This window comes from Sebastes fasciatus, chromosome 23, assembly GCF_043250625.1.
Source record: "Sebastes fasciatus isolate fSebFas1 chromosome 23, fSebFas1.pri, whole genome shotgun sequence".
Taxonomy (NCBI): domain Eukaryota; kingdom Metazoa; phylum Chordata; class Actinopteri; order Perciformes; family Sebastidae; genus Sebastes; species Sebastes fasciatus.
In genome coordinates, this window is record NC_133817.1 from 23230654 (window position 1) to 23248498 (window position 17845).

At 44.2% G+C, this 17845-nt stretch overlaps 1 protein-coding gene across 5 annotated transcripts in view; it reads right to left on the minus strand.

The window, feature by feature from the left end:
- The window catches only part of LOC141761967 (uncharacterized), a 46858-nt gene that overhangs the window by 10127 nt on the left and 18886 nt on the right, over positions 1-17845 (minus strand). For 2 of the 5 annotated variants that reach the window (XR_012592676.1, XR_012592677.1), the window contains exon 6: positions 10107-10258. The exons of the other annotated variants lie outside the window; for them this stretch is intronic. The gene's annotated coding sequence lies outside the window, so the exon portion shown is untranslated. The remainder of the gene's footprint in view (positions 1-10106; positions 10259-17845) is intronic. 5 annotated transcript variants of the gene reach the window in all.

Consider the following 17845-nt stretch of genomic DNA (forward strand, 5'->3'; position numbering starts at 1 on the left):
ATACTATTTAATGACTTCCTAAATTTTTTGAACATACTATACTATGACTTTTAATTTTTCGTCACACTATACTATATCTTTTTATTGACATACTAGACAATGACTTTTTTCGACATACTATGCTTTTTTTTCAGGAAATGATTTGACATAAAATACTATGACTATTTTTCATGAAATTTTCGAAATTACTTTTAATTTTTTTGACACATATATATATATATATATATGTGTCAAAAAAATTAAAATATACTATATATATACTATGACTTTTTATTTTTTGTCATACTATACTTTGACTTTTTTTCAACAGTCATAGTATAGTATGTCAAAAAAGTCTGTGACTTTTTTCAACATACTATACTATGACCTTTCAATTTTTTCGACATACTATGACATTTTTGCAACATACTATACTATTTTTTTTTTTTAATTTTTCAACATACTATACTATGACTTTTTTTCACAAAAGTTTTCGACATACTATGATTTTTTTTCAGAAAATGTTTTGACATGCTATACCAATCAATTTTTTTTTACCAATTTTTTCGACACCCTATACTATGACTTTTTCACCACATCTTTTGAGATACTATAGTATGACTTTTTTTCAGGAAATTTTTTGACATACAATACTGAATTTTGCCATGAATTTTTTCGACATACTATACCATGACTTTTTTTTAGGAAATTTTCAACATACTATACTTTTTTTCACTAAATTAGACATAGTATAGTATGTCCTGTACTATGCCTTTTTTTCAACATACTATACTGTGACTTTTTAAAATGTTTTGATATACAATACTATGACTTTATTCATCATACTAGACCATGACTTTTTTATTTTTCGACATACATTACTATGACTTTTTTATTTTTTGACATACTTTACTATGACTTTTTTTGTATATATTATACTATGACTTTTTTTTATTTTTTCGACATACTATATTATGGCTTTTTTTTGACATACTATACTATGACTTTTTTATTTTTTTTACAGACTATTATATGACTTTATTTCTACATATTGCACTATGACTTTTTTTTATTTTTTCAACATTATTATGCAATAACTTTTTATTTTGACATACTACACTATGATTTTTTTCGACATACTATACTTTGACTTTTATTCAGGAAATTTTTCGACATGCGATACTAAGATTTTTCTTCAGGAAATTTTCCGACATGCTATACCGGGGGTCTCCAAACACGTCGCTCGCGAGCGAGCAGTAGCTCGCAACTAATTTCTGAGTTGCTTGCAAAAGGTTCAAAGAATATGTACACAATTTGATAAGACAAAGTCACTTGGTAAACCTAAATTTCTATCCAATCCAATTCACAGACATCCCGCCCCCTTCTGATCCATCTGATTATTTGCCAATCAGCTGTTAATTAAACGAGTTACGCTGCTGCCAAGTTTGGTTACATCAGGGACGCCTTAACATTAGGCAATGTTACGGCTAGCAAGCACACACTAGATATGACCACGGAAAATAGCCAGGCCAAGAAAAGGCAAAAAACATACTTTTTTCATGAGGAATGGGAAACAGAGTTTCTTTAACACAAATGTGAATGACAGGTGTGTGTCTTTCATTTCACCAAAGTCCACGGCAACACTTCAGGGGACTTTGCAGCTGGTAGCAGTCTACGAACAGAGAAGGTAAAGGAGCTGAAAACAACGCTTAAAAGACGACAGTCTCTTTTTACCAAACCGACGGAGAAGACCAACGCAGAAACTATGACCTTTTTTGACATACTATACTATGACTTTTTTTCAAAATACTTTACTAGGACTTTATTTTATTTTTTCAACATACTATGTTGTGGCTTTTTTTTGACATACTATACTATGACTTTTTAATTTTTTTCGACATACTATACTATGACCTTTTTTGACATACTATACTATGACTTTTTTATTTTTTCAGCATATTATGCTATGACTTTTTTTTACTTTTTCGACATACTATACAATTACTTTTTTCTGCATAGTATACTGTGACTTTTTTTCATTTTTTCAACATAATATGATTTTTTACGACATACTATACAATGACTTTTTTTCGACAGTCATAGTATAGTATGTCAAAAAAGTCACTGAATAGTATGTCAAAAAAACTAAAACAAGTCATAAAATGTAAAAATGTACATGAAGTTGAGCTCAGACTGAAAATCAGATGTGTTTTTTTGAGGTTTTGTGACGAAATTACAGCTTTTTCATATGAATCCACTTTTCATTGTTTCTTGAGGAGAAATGCGTTTCTGGGTCGTTTTGGGAGAAAAAGACAGTTTTCATTGATGAAATGTAGAGTTTTACATGAAGTTGAGCTCAGAATGAAGATCACATGTGTTTTTGTGAGGTTTAATGACGAAATGACAGCTTTTTCATATGAATCCACTTTTCAGTGTTTCGATTCTGGGAGGATTACGGAGAAAAAGACAGTTCAAGCTAATTCAGTGATGAACACTACAGTTTTACACTACAGAAATTGAGCTCAGAATGAAGATTTGATGCTTGGGGGCCAGTTCTAATGTGAAATCTGATAAAACCATGTTCCCTTTCATCATAGGCGGCACCATGGAGGGGCTTGGTGGTGCTGTAGCTACCCCTGGGATAGCCAGAGCACCCCATCAGCAACCCCAAGAAATTACTGTGGTTAATACTGTATATATATTTTAATTTTTTATGTGTGAATAGTCTTATTTATAATTTTAACCATTAGGAAATAAATACATTTTTTAAAAAGTTTGTTTTTAGACTAAAAACATAAAGCCAAAACAGGTGATCAGCTTCGCCCAATGGACGCTTTGAACTATTGTCCTTATGTCGGCTTACTGGTAACCAGACCGCAAAATTTGAGCAAGATAGCATTAGCAAAGTGAATTTATCAATATGGATCGTTTTTTGCTTCCTAAACGTCCACGTGTGGAACCCGGAAACGATACTGACTGCTCGTGGTCACAGACCAGGACCAAGAGAATCCTGAAGATGACCAGCTTCCTGTGATGCAGCTTCCTGTGAAGCAGCTTCCTGTGAAGCAGCTTCCTGTGACGCAGCTTCCTGTCACACAGCTTCCCAAAATTTCCGTGAGATTGTACACTGCTGCCCACTTTTTCTCTGTGCTAACTTGAATCTGTATTTAGTTCATATCATTCTTGATTTGCTATTTGTTCTGAAACGTCTAGCATTGGCGGTAACGTCAGCTACTGCTGTTCCTATTAGCCCTGTCTAGCGTAGCATACCTGATAGCATAGGTAGGATACTGGACTGCGCTAGAAAGATGGGTCGGCATCGAGTAATTGTCTCTGGTCCCTTGCCTGTGCGGGGGAATGATGAGATGTACAGTAGGCTTACTGCAATGAACCGCTGGCTGGCGTGCTACTGTAGGGAGCAGGGATTAGGTTTTGTTGATAACTGGCCTTCCTTCTGGGGGGCGCCCCGAGCTGCTGAGAGCGGACGGCCTGCCTCCAACTGGAGCAGGCGCCGCTATTCTGTCTAGGAATATAGACAGGTGCTTACAGCGAGTTTAACACTAGAGACTCAGCGCTCGGCAGGTCGCAGGTGATAAGAGAGCCTGCTAAATCGATAGCTAGTGCGGTTCTGGAGTCCACTAGCTTAGTTAATTTGTCCAGAAAGGGAAACCTCCATAGTATAGACCAGCGTTTCTCAACGGGGGCGGTACCGACCCCCAGAATCCTGGGGGCGCTGCAAGCAATATTTTTGTAAGGGGGGCGTTGACGTGTTCTTGGGGGGCCTTTGAACTTTACACCAAAAATTCATGGCAAGACGAGTTAAAACTTGTAACTACTTGCAATAGAATGTGGTCTGCAACATTAGAAAACCTGCCAGTTTACACCAATGCAACTAGATGAGACGGTGTATCATTTCCACAGGAACGACTCTTTACTTCAGTGTTTCTGTCAGCTTTCTGTAGCTGCTCCATATGCTGCCTTCAATGGAACAGGACGTCAGAGTATCATCTCTATAAACTTGCACCAACATGGCGTTTACTGTGTCAAGTCAGGAAAATGGACGCTCTCTTCCTTGGTATTACCCGTGGAGGAAATTAAAAGTTTCTTCCTCTTGAAAGCATTCATTTCTCACGAGGATACACGGTGAATGCCATGCTGTGGACAAGAAGTTAGCCAGCAACCCATCAAATGCCAAATACACTCACCATGACATACAAAATGAGATATTTACTGTAATGGCTGATATGATACGAAAGGAGATGAGTGATGATGTGAGAGATGCAGAGCACTTTGCTGTTTTGGTGGATGAAAGTAAAGATGTTAGTAAAAAGGAGCAGATTTCTGTAATCGTGCGGTATTTGCAGCCAGAGTCAGAGGGAAAAGTGCATGAGGATTTTTTGCATTTCACCCCAGCAGATGTATTAGATGCAGGCTCACTACTAGCCAGTATCAAACACACACTCAGTCAGTGTAATATACAGTAGATCTAAATCGCTGTTGTCACAGCATAAAAGATTATTTTAATAAAGTTTACCACAATAAACTAATTGAGAAGAAAAAAAGTGAGTGATAGATGTATTAATAACACTATATAATAACTATTGAAACGTGCAATGATAAAATCAGAGTATATTGTGATGAATATGTTTACTGAGAACAGTGTAGAGAATATGACAAACCACTTACAGTGATTTAAATTACACATAGAATGGTCTACAATTATCCAATTCAATTCAATTCAATTTATTTTTATATAGTGTCAAATCATAACAGAAGTTATCTCGAGACACTTTATATATAGAGCAGGTCTTAGACCGTACTCTATAGTTTAGAAACTCAACAAGAGATCCCACCAAGAACATTGCAATGCGCTGTGGCCAGGAAAAACTCCCCGTTTAGCGGGAAGAAACCTAGAGCAGAACCGGGCTCTGGGTGGGCGGCCATCTGCCGAGACCAGTTGGGTTGAGAGAGAGAGAGAGAGAGAGAGAGAGAGAGAGAGAGAGAGAGTAGGACTAATAACACAAAACCAATAGTAGTGGATGTAAAAGAGTGATAATACAACTATCGGAATTGATATCATTGGGTCGTCCTCAGACGGGCTTTCCAGTGGAGCTTCCAGCTATCTCGGTCCTCCATACAACTGGCTAGCCCGCCAGCACTGTCCAGCATCTCTCCTCAGGACGTCCATGTATGTTGGTGTGGGACGTCCCCGTGATCGATGACCGTACGTTGGTTCCTGCATCATCAGCATGCTTGCTGGGAGTTCTAGATGTCTTTGGCAGTGACCGACAAGTCTCATTCTCCAGGCTGCCACATTGTCACCAAGCCTTGGTAGTCCCTCGTTAGCCTTGGTAGTCCCTCGTACAGACAGAATTAATTAATGATGTTAGCAGTTGGTGTCAAGCAGGCAGCAGACGTGGCAGCAGATGCAGCCACAATCCAGGTATAACCCTGCTCCAGGTGTAACCCTGCTCCAGGTATAACCCCGATCCATGGATGGGAAGAAATGAAGTTAGTAACAATGAATGGGACATGAATATATACAGAAGGAGAGAGGAGCTCAGTGTGTCATAGGAAGTCCCCCGGCAGTCTAGGCCTATAGCAGCTTAACTAGGGGCTGGTCCAAGACAGCCCTAACTATAAGCGTTATCAAAGTGGAAAGTCTTTAGCCTACTCTTAAATGTGGAGAGGGTGTCTGCCTCCCGGACTGAAACTGGGAGCTGGTTCCACAGAAGAGGAGCTTGATAGCTGAAGGCTCTCGCTCCCATTCTACTTTTGGAGACTCTAGGAACCTCAAGTAACCCTGCATTCTGGGAGCGCAGTGCTCTAGTGGGGTAGTAGGGTACTATGAGCTCTTTAAGATATGATGGGGCCTGACCGTTTAGCGCTTTGTAGGTGAGGAGGACGATTTTAAAATCTATTCTGGATTTTACAGGAAGCCAGTGTAGAGAAGCTAATACAGGCGTAATATGATCTCTTCTTCTAGTTCTTGTCAGTACACGTGCTGCAGCATTCTGGATTAACTGGAAAGTTGTAAGAGACTTATTGGAGCAGCCTGATAATAAGGAGTTGCAGTAATCTAGTCTAGAGGTAACAAATGCATGGACTCATTTTCCTGCATCGTTTTGAGACAGGATGTGTCTGATCTTTGCAATGTTACGTAGATGAAAGAAGGCAGTCCTTGAGGTTTGTTTTATGTGATCAAAGATAACTCCCAGATTTCTTACGGTGGTGCTGGAGGCCAGGGCAATGCCATCTAGAGTAACTATATCATTAGATCATTTATTTCGGAGGCGCTCAGGGCCAAGTACAAAATCTCCAATTTTGTCTGAGTTTAACATCAGGAAATTGCAGGTCATCCAGGTTTTTATGTCCTTAAGGCATGCTTGAAGTTTAGTTAACTGGTTGGTTTCGTCTGGCTTGATCGATAGATATAATTGGGTATCATCTGCATAACAATGAAAGTTTATGGAGTGTTTTCTAATAACATTGCCTAAGGGAAGCATATATAAGGTAAATAGAATTGGTCCAAGAACAGAACCCTGTGGAACTCCGTGACTAACTTTGGCGTGCATGGAGGACTCATCGTTAACATGTACAAACTGAGATCGATCTGATAAATAGGACTTAAACCAACTTAGTGCAGTTCCTTTAATGCCAATTAAATGTTCCAGTCTCTGTAATAGGATGTGATGGTCAATGGTGTCGAAAGCAGCACTGAGATCTAGCAAGACAAGTACAGAGACAAGTCCTTTGTCCGATGCCATTAGAAGGTCATTTGTAATTTTCACTTCATCTGCACTCTAAATCCTGACTGATAATCCACAAATAAATGATTTGTCTGTAGAAAGTCACACAGCTGACTGGCAACTGCTTTCTCGAGGACTTTAGAGAGGAAGGGAAGGTTAACTATAGGTCTATAGTTGTCTAGGACCTCTGGATCAAGAGTGGGCTTTTTAAGAAGAGGTTTAATTACAGCTACTTTAAAGGACTGTGGTACATAGCCTGTTAGTAAAGACACATTGATCATATCCAGTAAAGAGGTGCTAACTAAGGGTAGAGCAGTCTAGTTGGGATAGGGTCTAGGAGACAGGTAGATGGTTTAGATGAAGAGATCACTGAAGTCAATTTGTGGAGGTCGATGGGAGAAAAGCAGTCTAAATATATATCAGGTTGTATAGCTGTTTCTAAGGTTCCTAAGTTTGAGGATAAATCGGTACCAGTTGAGGGGTATCCCCTGTGCAGCCAGGCTGCCTCAGTCTCTCTGAGGCTGAGAGGGAGGGAGGGCGGACCAGGGCATCCCCTCCTCATAACTTTATATCACTGATGAAAAATTCAGGAAAGAGGTGCCGCAGGATATATATATACATTGCCATGCACATAAGCTCAACTTGGTGTTGGTGGACTGTGTGCATAATGTCAACTCTGCAGCAGTTTTTTGAGATACTACAAATTCTCTACAAGTTTTTTTGTGTTGCACGACCTTTTCATGAAAAATCAAAAAGAGCTTGAGCCAACAGCACAGCACGTGGAACTGAAGAGGCTGTGTGACACGCGATAGGCTTGCCGGTATAATGCAATCAAGCCATCAGAAAACTCCCTGCAGTCCGGGATACCCTGCGTGACGTTATCGATCATTCAAACCCGCACTGGAGGGCAGAGGCAAGAGCCATCATTGCCATCATTGATGAGAAGTTTGGTTTGCATGTCATTATTTTTAAGGATGTGTTCAGAACAACAAAATTCTTGTCGGATCAGCTACAGGTTCCCAATTTTGACCTTGTTGCGGCAGATTATCTGGCCCAGTCTGTAATCACTGCCCTCTCAGAGAAGCGCACAGACGACAAGTGGAAAGAAATCCGACAGCAAGCAGAGAGCCTGTGTGCAAACACAGGAATTGCAACACAGACTCCATTAAGTGAGAAAAGGCAGGCCCAAACAGCCCGACATCTGGAGGGTTTTGTTATGGAGGCCCCGATAGAAAGAGCACGCATAGACAACATTGATGACCTGAAAATGCCCTCTTTCTATCCTGTTATAGACAGGTTGTTAATGGAGTTGAAGCGGCGCTTTTCAACAGAGACAAATGATGTACTGCGAGGTGTGCCAGCTCTAAGCCCAAAACACACATCTTTTCTGGACAAACAACGTATACTGCCCATGGCCTGACATTATGGTGTAAGTGAGGAAAACTTAGCAGCAGAGCTCTACCAGGTGCACCGGCTACTGCAAAGGAAAGAAGAACAGGGACATACCATCCACAGCAAACAGGAGTTCCTATCCCTCATGAGGCCATACAAAAATGCATTTATGGACCTGTACAAACTGATATGCATATCCCTGACACTTCCTGTCACATCAGTGAGCTGTGAGCACAGTTTTTCTTGTCTGCGCCGTTTGAAAAACTACTTGAGGAACAGCAGTGGGGACACTCGGACTAGTAACCTGGCACCGTTGGCTATAAACACTGAGAACAAGGACCCTGGACAGCTTCAAAATCATTGATGCCTTCGCACTCATCACAACAACAGACGTATTGTTTTGTCGTGAAGACGTCTAATGGTAAGTGCATGATTTTCCCCCTCTGTTGTCTATTATAAATTTAATTCATTTGGTGGTTGAAGAAGCAGAAATTCTGGCTCCTTATAGTCATCTCTATGTGATGATCTTTCATAAAACATTAGGAGTAATAGTTGCGGAACGGGTACTGCGCAGAAGTGTGAACGTGGGCCTTGGGTGTTCCGATACGACCGACATGAAATCCCCAATTTTCAGAGCACCTTCTCTTGAGAGTCGAGCAACCCCATAGCACCAGCAAAAGAAAATCTCTGGTGCCGCCACTGATTAGGACGGCGGTGCAGGGAGAGTGTGTATTGTCAGAACAACAGGATTTCAGAACACTGGGTGTTTGTTTTTGGGATAACGGGCTGTCGGTCTAACAGGTTTTGGGTCCAGTGGGGCATTTGTCGGACTATTGGGTTGTCGGAATAACGGGTTGTCGGAACAATGACAAGGCACCTAACAGGATCCGTGTGAAAGAAAAGTGAGATGAGTTGTCTGAAGCAGACCAATCTTTGCTGTCATAGACCATCACTGAACTAGCACTTTGTCCAACTGATGTCATGTACATTTTTGCAACTAATAAACAAGTTGATTCCCACAACTCAGCTCTGCTCCATTCTCATAACACCAACATTGATGCAGATGACTACAAAAAGGACCCATGAACTGGAAGAATGGCACGACAAGGCAATCCATGTAAAGGAGGCAGAAATGAGTTACCAGATACTCTAAATGTTGCTGAGGGTGCTTGTGCCATGCTCACCAGAAACATTGATGTGTCTCAAGGTTTGGTGAATGGATCATTCTGTACATTAGTCAGGGTACTAACCTCTGAACAAAATGGTTTTGCACAGGTCACTATGCTTGGGCTCAAGATGGATGATAAAACAGCTGGAAGGAATTACCGTAATAGAGCACCAGGAGGACATGACGATGTAGTGTACATAGAGAGAGCAGAGGAGAATCTGAAACAGAAAGGAGTGGTATGCAGACAGTTTCCTATTAAACTTGCCTTTGCTTGTACAATACATAAGGTTCAAGGTATGACAAGGACATCAGCTGTAGTCTCTCTGAAACACATTTTTGAACCTGGCATGGCTTATGTAGCTGTCAGTAGAGTGACCTCTCTCAGTGGACTGCACATGCTGGATCTAGATGAGAGTAAAATATATGCCAACCCAGAAATCCCTGGAGCCCTAGAGACCATGAGACAAGTCAGCTTGGACAACATGAAGCCTCTACTTCATATCAAACAAACATTGAGCAGATATGACACTCTGACCATTGTTCATCATAACACAGAAGGATTGCCATCTCATGTCAAAGACATCAAGAGCCACCATGAACTGTGTCTTGCAGAAACTCACCTACAAGGCTCCTTTGTTGCAGACAGTCTCCATTTAGAGGGCTACAATATGTTTAAATGCAACAGACACCTGTCCTACACTAATGTTCCACAAATGGCCAACAGAGGTGGTGGTGGAGTTGCTATTTATGTGAAAAGCAACATTCAAGTGCGTGTAAAACAGTAGTAACTAGTAGTCAGTAGTAGTAATGTAACTGACCTTGAGTTTTTGGCTCTGACGGTTGAAGCCCTGGTGAGTGCACTGATTGCAGCTGTAGACAGACCTCCAGACTACAATGTGAGATCATTCCTGTCACACCTGGGAAGCCTTCTGGACTCATTGGAGATCATGGATTGTCACCCCATCATTGTCTGTGGTGATTTCAATGAGAATCTCTTATCCAACGCAAGTAAGCCAATACTTGAGCTGTTTCAGTCCAGGGGATATGCACAACTCATCACTGCTGCAACCACAGAGAAGAACACACTGCTGGACCTCATTTCCATCTCTCAACAGTATACTGCGTCATGTCCTCTAACAGTACATAATGCTGTCAGCTGAGTTTTAAAGATGAAGAACAATGCAAATGTGACTAAACTTAAACTAATACCTTCAGTGCAGAGATTAAGAAAATACTTTGTTAAAACTTTGTCTAAAAAAAGTACAGCATAAAAGTTTATTTTAATAAAGCATACCACAATTAAGTATAGACTAATTATGTAGGAAAAAAGTGAATGATAGATAGATAAATCTATCCGTCCGTTCAGTATTGGCCAATTTTAGACCTGTCTCCCATCTGCCATTTCTTTCTAAGGTTTTGGAAAAGGTTTTTATACAGTTAGTCCTTCTTAGAAAATAACTCTGTTCTTGAAAAATTCCAATCTGGGTTCAGATCACGACATAGCACTGAGTCAGCACTGTTAAAAGTGCACAATGACATCGCCTTAACTGTTGATGCTGGGAATCCTGCTGTGCTGGTGCTGTTGGACCTCACAGCTGCTTTTGATACGGTGGACCATGCAGTCCTTATCTCTCGCCTTAATCAACATGTAGGCATCCGCGGCACCGCACTTAAGTGGTTTAGCTCTTATTTGGCCGACAGGAGCTTTTCTGTGATGATTGGTGACTTCTCCTCATCACATACTTCTCTCTCTTGTGGGGTGCCACAGGGTACTATTCTAGGACCTATTCTCTATTCATTATATATGCTGCCTCTAGGGTCAATTATAGCCAAGCACAATCTGTCTTTTCATTGTTATGCGGATGATTTACAAATCTATCTACCTATGAAGCCTGATGGAAGTGATGCACTGAACTCTCTGTTGAACTGTATTAGTGACATAAAGCAGTGGCTGTCACAAAATGCCCTTCATTTAAATGAAGGTAAAACTGAATGCATTATGTTTGGTATGTCGTGCATGACTAATGTTGCAGTCTCAAGCTTTGGTGCTTTGGCTTCTTCAAACCAACTGTAATTAATCTGGGGGGATGACATTTGACAGCTGTTTGAAATTTCATAAACAGATTGACTCTTGTTCAAAGGAGCTTTTTCCAGCTTCGTCTTCTGGCTAAAGTAAAGCTCTTCCTCAATCGGCAGGGCTTTGCGGTCATGTGGTCAACTTTTTTTTTTTAGAAGTCCCGAGGTCGAGGTATAAGCTGTGGGGTGATTGTGTTTTTGCTGTCGTTGCTCCTAAACTATGGAACCAGTTACCCCCTGAATATACGCACTATATCACTGATATCACTGACCTAGTACTTTTTAAATCTAAGCTCTAGACTTTTTTATTTAGATTGGCTTTTAGTACTTAGTAGCGTTATGCCATTTTCCCTGTGCTTTTTATGTACATTTTCTTATGATTTTATGATATGTTATGTTTTTTATTCCTGTTATTTCTTGATGTTAATGTGAGAAGCACTTTGGGTACCTTTTGGTTATTGTAAAGGGCTATACAAATAAATGTTGATTGATTGACTATATAATAACTATTGAAACGTGCAATTGTGACAGGCAAGAATAATGCAAGAATAATTAATTTTTCAGGCATTATTCATTTATTTAGAGAAAAGCTAATTTCTTTGTTGTCTCAGTTATTACTGTATCATTTTCAGGACATGTCATTTAATTTTTGGATGTAAATATGCATAAAAACTGGTCACTGTAGAGACTATGCAGCACATATGCAGTGAACCAGAAAGAGGAATAATGCAGATAGGTGATGCAGATCCTTGTGTGTGTGGGTTGATTGTGCGTTGATCTGTTGGTAATGCCTCGGGGTTCCAGTAGGGGGATCGCGCTCCTCTTCCTCACTCAATACAGAGACGAGTGAAGGGAAGAGCTGCGTGTGATTTATTCATCCTTCTCTCTCACTATTTCCCCTGTTTAAGGTAAATAACGTCCACAAAACACTATAACGTTGTAAATACATGTTATTAAGAATTCGTTACACGTTGTTGTTGTTCATTGTAGAGGAAAAGTGTACATTTTGTACTCTGTATTATGTTTAAAAGTTTCTAGCTAATGCTGTTGCTATGTAAGCTAGCTGTCGGATGCATCGTGGTCCCGTCGTCTGTTTACTTTGTCGGCGGCATTTAAGCTAGGCTGTTACGTTCATATATGTGTATGCAGTTGTTGATTTTATAACATTTAAAGGTGAATTCATGTGTCTAAAAAAGTTAAAAAGCTAAAAGTTTAAATACATTTCATAAGAGAGACTTCATGCTGTATTTGAATTAAGAACATTTAGAAGCAGTTAAAAAGATAATTTAAATGTTTTAGAGAAAGTTAAAAATGTAATTAAGCCATGATTACTGTGGTCCAGAAACTGAGTTCTGATGTTTAAATGTATGAGTTTTGTTTACATTGCATTACATTTCAAATGTGACTCAATACAGAGACGAGTGAAGGGAAGAGCTGCGTGTGATTTATTCATCCTTCTCTCTCACTATTTCCCCTGTTTAAGGGGCACAACACAATGATAAAATCAGAGTATATTGTGATGAATATGTTTACTGAGAACGGTGTAGAGAATATGACAAACCCCTTACAGAGATTTAAATTACAAATACAATGGTCTACAATTCTCCAGAGGAGGGGTATCCCCTGTGCAGCCAGGCTTCAACACCTTGCCAGGCTGCCTCAGTCTGCCTGAGGAGGACCAGGTCATCCCCTCTTCATAACTTTATAATGTATTACTGATGTAATGAACATAAGAGAAACGATAGTTACGTATGTAACTACGGTTCTATGAGTTCTGGATGACTGCCAGAGGCAGTGTTTAACACTGGATGTTATCCATCTCGCGCACGCGCAGGTCGAGTATTTAATATCAACAAAGTCACATGTGACCTGGGATGACGTAGTTTATATAAGCCCACGTCATCATCAGATATGTCCCTCCAGAATCTTCTCGCCAAGATTCCGAGTGACAGCCAACTCTGGCAGTCATCCAGAACTCATAGAACCGTAGTTACATACGTAACTATCGTTCTATTTCGTTCTTCCTGACTGCCAGAGGCAGTGTTTAACACTGGATGACTACTACCAACGTAGTCACGAGGAAAACCCACCTCACCGGGAACGGCCTGTGGATTCCTGAAAGACCACCGATGCTATTGCATGGGGAGCAGCAACATTGACCCTGTAAAAACGGGCAAAGGTGCATGGAGTAGCCCAGCTGGCCGCAGCGCAGATATCACTTAGGGGGATCCCCCGTAGCGCTGCCCAGGAAGTGGAGACACTCCTGGTGGAGTGGCCTCTGATATTAAGAGGTAAAGGCAGTCCTTTTGACCTGTATGCTTCCTCAATGGCCTGAACAATCCACCTGGAAAGCCTCTGCTTGGACAGGGTGTGCCCTTTCCTATGGCCCCCATAGCAGACAAACAGACTATCAGAGCGGCGAAAGCTCGCAGTCACCTGTATATAATGCCTTAAGGCCCTCACTGGGCAGAGCAGTTCCGCTGACTTAGCATCTTCCCCCTGTAGGCATGAAGGGTCATAAGCTGCCAGCTCAATGACCTGATTAGAGTGGGTCGGAGCCAACCTCTTCGGGAAAAATGATGGGTTAGGCCAAAGTGCTACCCCTGTGCCATCTGAGTTCCAGCGAATACACGTTTCACTCACTGACAAGGCGTGAAGTTCACTCACACGTTTTGCTGATGCCATCGCCAAAAGGAAAGCAACCTTTACTGAAGACCACTCCAGCCCCGACTGCTCCAGAGGCTCGAAGGGGGGGAGACAAAGGGCTTCTAGCACCAGATGCAGTTCCCACGAGGGAACCTTGACAGCCTGCGGGGGGTTCCGCCGCTGGGCTCCTTTAAGAAATCGGGTCACCAGAGTGTGAGACCCCACGGTCTGGTTATCCACTCTGACATGCCCGGCTGAAATAGCAGCTACATAAACCTTCAAGGTAGAAGGAGAGAGTTTCTTCTCCAGCAAAGACTGCAAAAAACTCAGTATTATTGGCACAGAGGCACTCTGAGGTACCTCCTCATGCACTTTACACCACTCTGAGAATATTTTCCACCTGTTGGCATACAGTGCCCTGGTGGAGGGTGCTCTTGAGTCAGAAATGGTTTGAATTACCGCCCGGTCACATACCCTTAGGAGTGGGTCCGGCTCCTCAGGGGCCATACCCAAAGCTGTAGGCGATCCGGGTTCGGATGCCAGATGCGGCCCCCCAGTTGTGAGAGCAAGTCTTGCCTCTTGGGCAGGCACCATGGTACTCCGTCCAGAAGCCTGTGCATCCCCGGAAACCAGGGTCTCCCCGGCCAGTTTGGGGCGACCAACAGGAGTCTGTTGTTGCCGTGCTGTATTCTGTGTAGCGTTACTGCTATCAGTGGGAATGGTGGGAAGGCATAGAGGAGGCAATCTGGCCATGGGTGTGCCAGGGCCTCCTGTCCCAACGGGCTTGCTGTCTCCGTCAGGGAGAACCAAAGAGGGCAGTGCGTTGAGGCTTCTGAGGCAAACAGGTCCACCTCTGCTGCGCCATATTTGCGCCATATCTCCTCTACCACCTCTGGGTGGAGCCTCCACTCGCCCGCAGGGGGTTTCTGGCGGGAGAGAAAGTCTGCCACCACATTCTGTGGCCCTGGCAGATACATGGCCCTGAGGCTGGAAAAACAAGGGAAAGCCCATACCAGAAGTCTCCGTGCCACCTGTAGCAACCGGGTTGATCTGGTGCCCCCTTGCCGGTTCACATGGTAGACAGCTGACTTGTTGTCGGACCGTACAATAACATGCCTGCCTCTCAACTGTGGTAGGAATTTGCGAAGTGCCAAATATATAGCACGGAGCTCGAGCACATTTATGTGCTCCGCCGCTTCCTGTGCTGTCCAGAGCCCCCTTATCGCTCTGTGCTGCCATACTGCCCCCCAGCCGGAGGGCGAAGCATCGGTCACCACCACCTCGCGACGTGAGGGAATCGAACCCAATGAGATGCCCCTGGCCAGATATGCCCCGGCTCTCCATGGCTGCAAAGCAAGGAGGCATCGGCAGGACACCCTGACTCTCTTGGATCTGTGGGACTTTGGATCTAATTGGAGACCATTGATCCAAATTTGGAATGGCCGTAAGTACAGGAGGCCCAGTGGCACTACTGATGTTACTGACGTCAACATACCTAACAGCCTGAGAAACAGGCTGTACCTCAACCTCCTGTTCTTCCGGAACCGGAGGAGGAGCTGGAGTATGGCGTTTACTCGTCTTGGTGTTGGGAAGGCCAGCATATGGCGGGAGTCCAGAGTTAAACCAATGAACACTACCCGTTGGCTGGGTATGAGACAACTCTTGGCATGGTTGACGGTAAGGCCCAACCTCGTCATGTGATGCAGAAGGGACGCAGTGTCCCGTTCTGCCTGTTCCCTGGTCAGAGCACAAATTAGCCAATCGTCCAGGTATGGGAGGATAAGTATACCCCTGGCTTGCATCGGGGCGAGTGCCGCCCTCATGCACCTTGTGAAGACCCGTGGGGCAAGGAAAAGACCAAATGGGAGCACCTTGAATTGGAAGGCCTTGCCTTCGAATGCGAAGCGCAGGTACTGCCTGTGAGGTAGTGCTATTGGGACGTGAAAGTATGCGTCCTTTAAATCGATGGATGTGAACCAACTGTGCCGTGTCACGTTTTGGAGCACATCTGCTGTACTCAGCATGTGGAAGGGCAACACCTTCAGAAATGTGTTCAGCCCTCGTAAGTCCAGTATAGGGCGAAACCCACCCTCTCTCTTTGGAATCAGAAAATAAACTGAGTAAAACCCACCTTGCTGTGTCTCTAGCCCCAGCTCTTCGATGGCACCCTTCCCCAGGAGGGTGGCTACTTCTTGTCTGAGTGCCTGGGACTTTGTGGGATCTCTGACCGTGGACAGTCTGATCCCACTGAAAACTGGGGGCCGGCGTCGGAATTGGAGATTGTACCCTTGGGAAAGCGTAGCCACCACCCAAGGGTCTGAAGTGCTGCTTTCCCAGCAGCTGAGTTGCTGCTGGGAGAAGCGTCCGACTGCCGGCCCCGGGGCATCAGGATCTTCCCCTCTGGCCCTTTGGGTACCTGGGGGGGCGATACCCTGACCCCCGACCCCTTCTCGCTTGAGGCACCGGCTGTGCCGGAGCCTGCGTGGTCCTCGGGTACGTATCAGGACGAGCTGGAAGCCGAGGGCGACTGGTACCACCACCCTGTGGGGGCCGCTGTCGCCATAAAGGCGTAGGTTCCCGGAAGCTAGCAAACTGCTGCCGAGTCTGGTTCGCCTGGATTCCACGCTCCAAGGCCTGCTGTGCTGCTGGGCCAAACAGCTCCCCCGGAACCACGGGGAGAGTGCGGAGGGCCCTCCGGCCCGGCTCCGAAAGCGGAGATTGGGCCAGCCATACCTGCCGGCGAGTCAGCGTAAGGGTCGACAGTAGTCTGCCAAGCTCCCTTGTGATAAGACCGAACGCCTGCAGGGATGCATCACTGAGGCTCTGGACGGAAGCATCCACGCCAGCAGTTTGCAGGGACTGGGACAAGGATAGTATCAGGTGGGAAAGAGAGTTTCCAAGACGGCCCATGCGTGCCGCTGTTTCATAAGCCTTGACTAGAAAGTCGTCTGTGATGCGACACTGGGGCCTGGGACAGCGAGCATCAGGCCTCAAGACCTCATTGGGAGACACAATAAGGGCGGCAATAGATGGCTCCACTGCTGGCATCTTACCCAGTCCGTAAGTGTCAGCGTTCTGCATTGAAGCTAAGGCCCTGCCGTCAGTGGTGTGGTGGGAAAGCGATTTCGGGTCTGGCCAGCATTTGTGGAGCTCCTCAATGTATGGCTGGGAGGGTGGAACAGAGAAACCCGCCAGGGGCGGGGCCCACCTAAAAAATGCACTGGATGAGGTGCCCGCAGTCGGGGCCTCATCCACGCCTAAGCGTGCCAGAGCCATACGGACCACTGGCTTAACTGTCGCTGGAGCAGACTCTGAGCCTGCCCTGGACCCACTTCCTGACTGCTGGGAACAGGTGTCAGAAGCGTGGGAGGAGGCTACCAGCTCTCCCTGTCCAGGCCGGTCCTCACAGAACTGGCTACAGGAAGCCCTCGTAGACAGGGCATCCTCATCCCATCCCGGTGGGGTAGGCTGGGTTGCGTTCACCCTGCCTGGCTGAAGGTTAAGGAGCAGCGCTTTAATCTCAGCAAACTCTGATGTTAGCGTGTCGACCTTAGTTGCCAAACAGTCCACTTTCCGTGCCTTTTTTGTAGGTGGGGCCCCCTCAGGTGGGGCGCGTCTCCGCCCACTCCGTGAAGGTACACCCGATAGGGGCAACTGGCACTCGAGCTGCTCTTCTAGCTCAGCTAATCGAGCTATCTTCAGCTCCCGTGGCATAAAACTACAATTCATGCACTGACTGTCGGACAGCCCCTCCCTCAGGTGTACAACACCGAGGCATGTGGGGCATTCATCATGGCCATCAGTAGCTAGCAGTGGAGCCATGCAGGCACGGCAA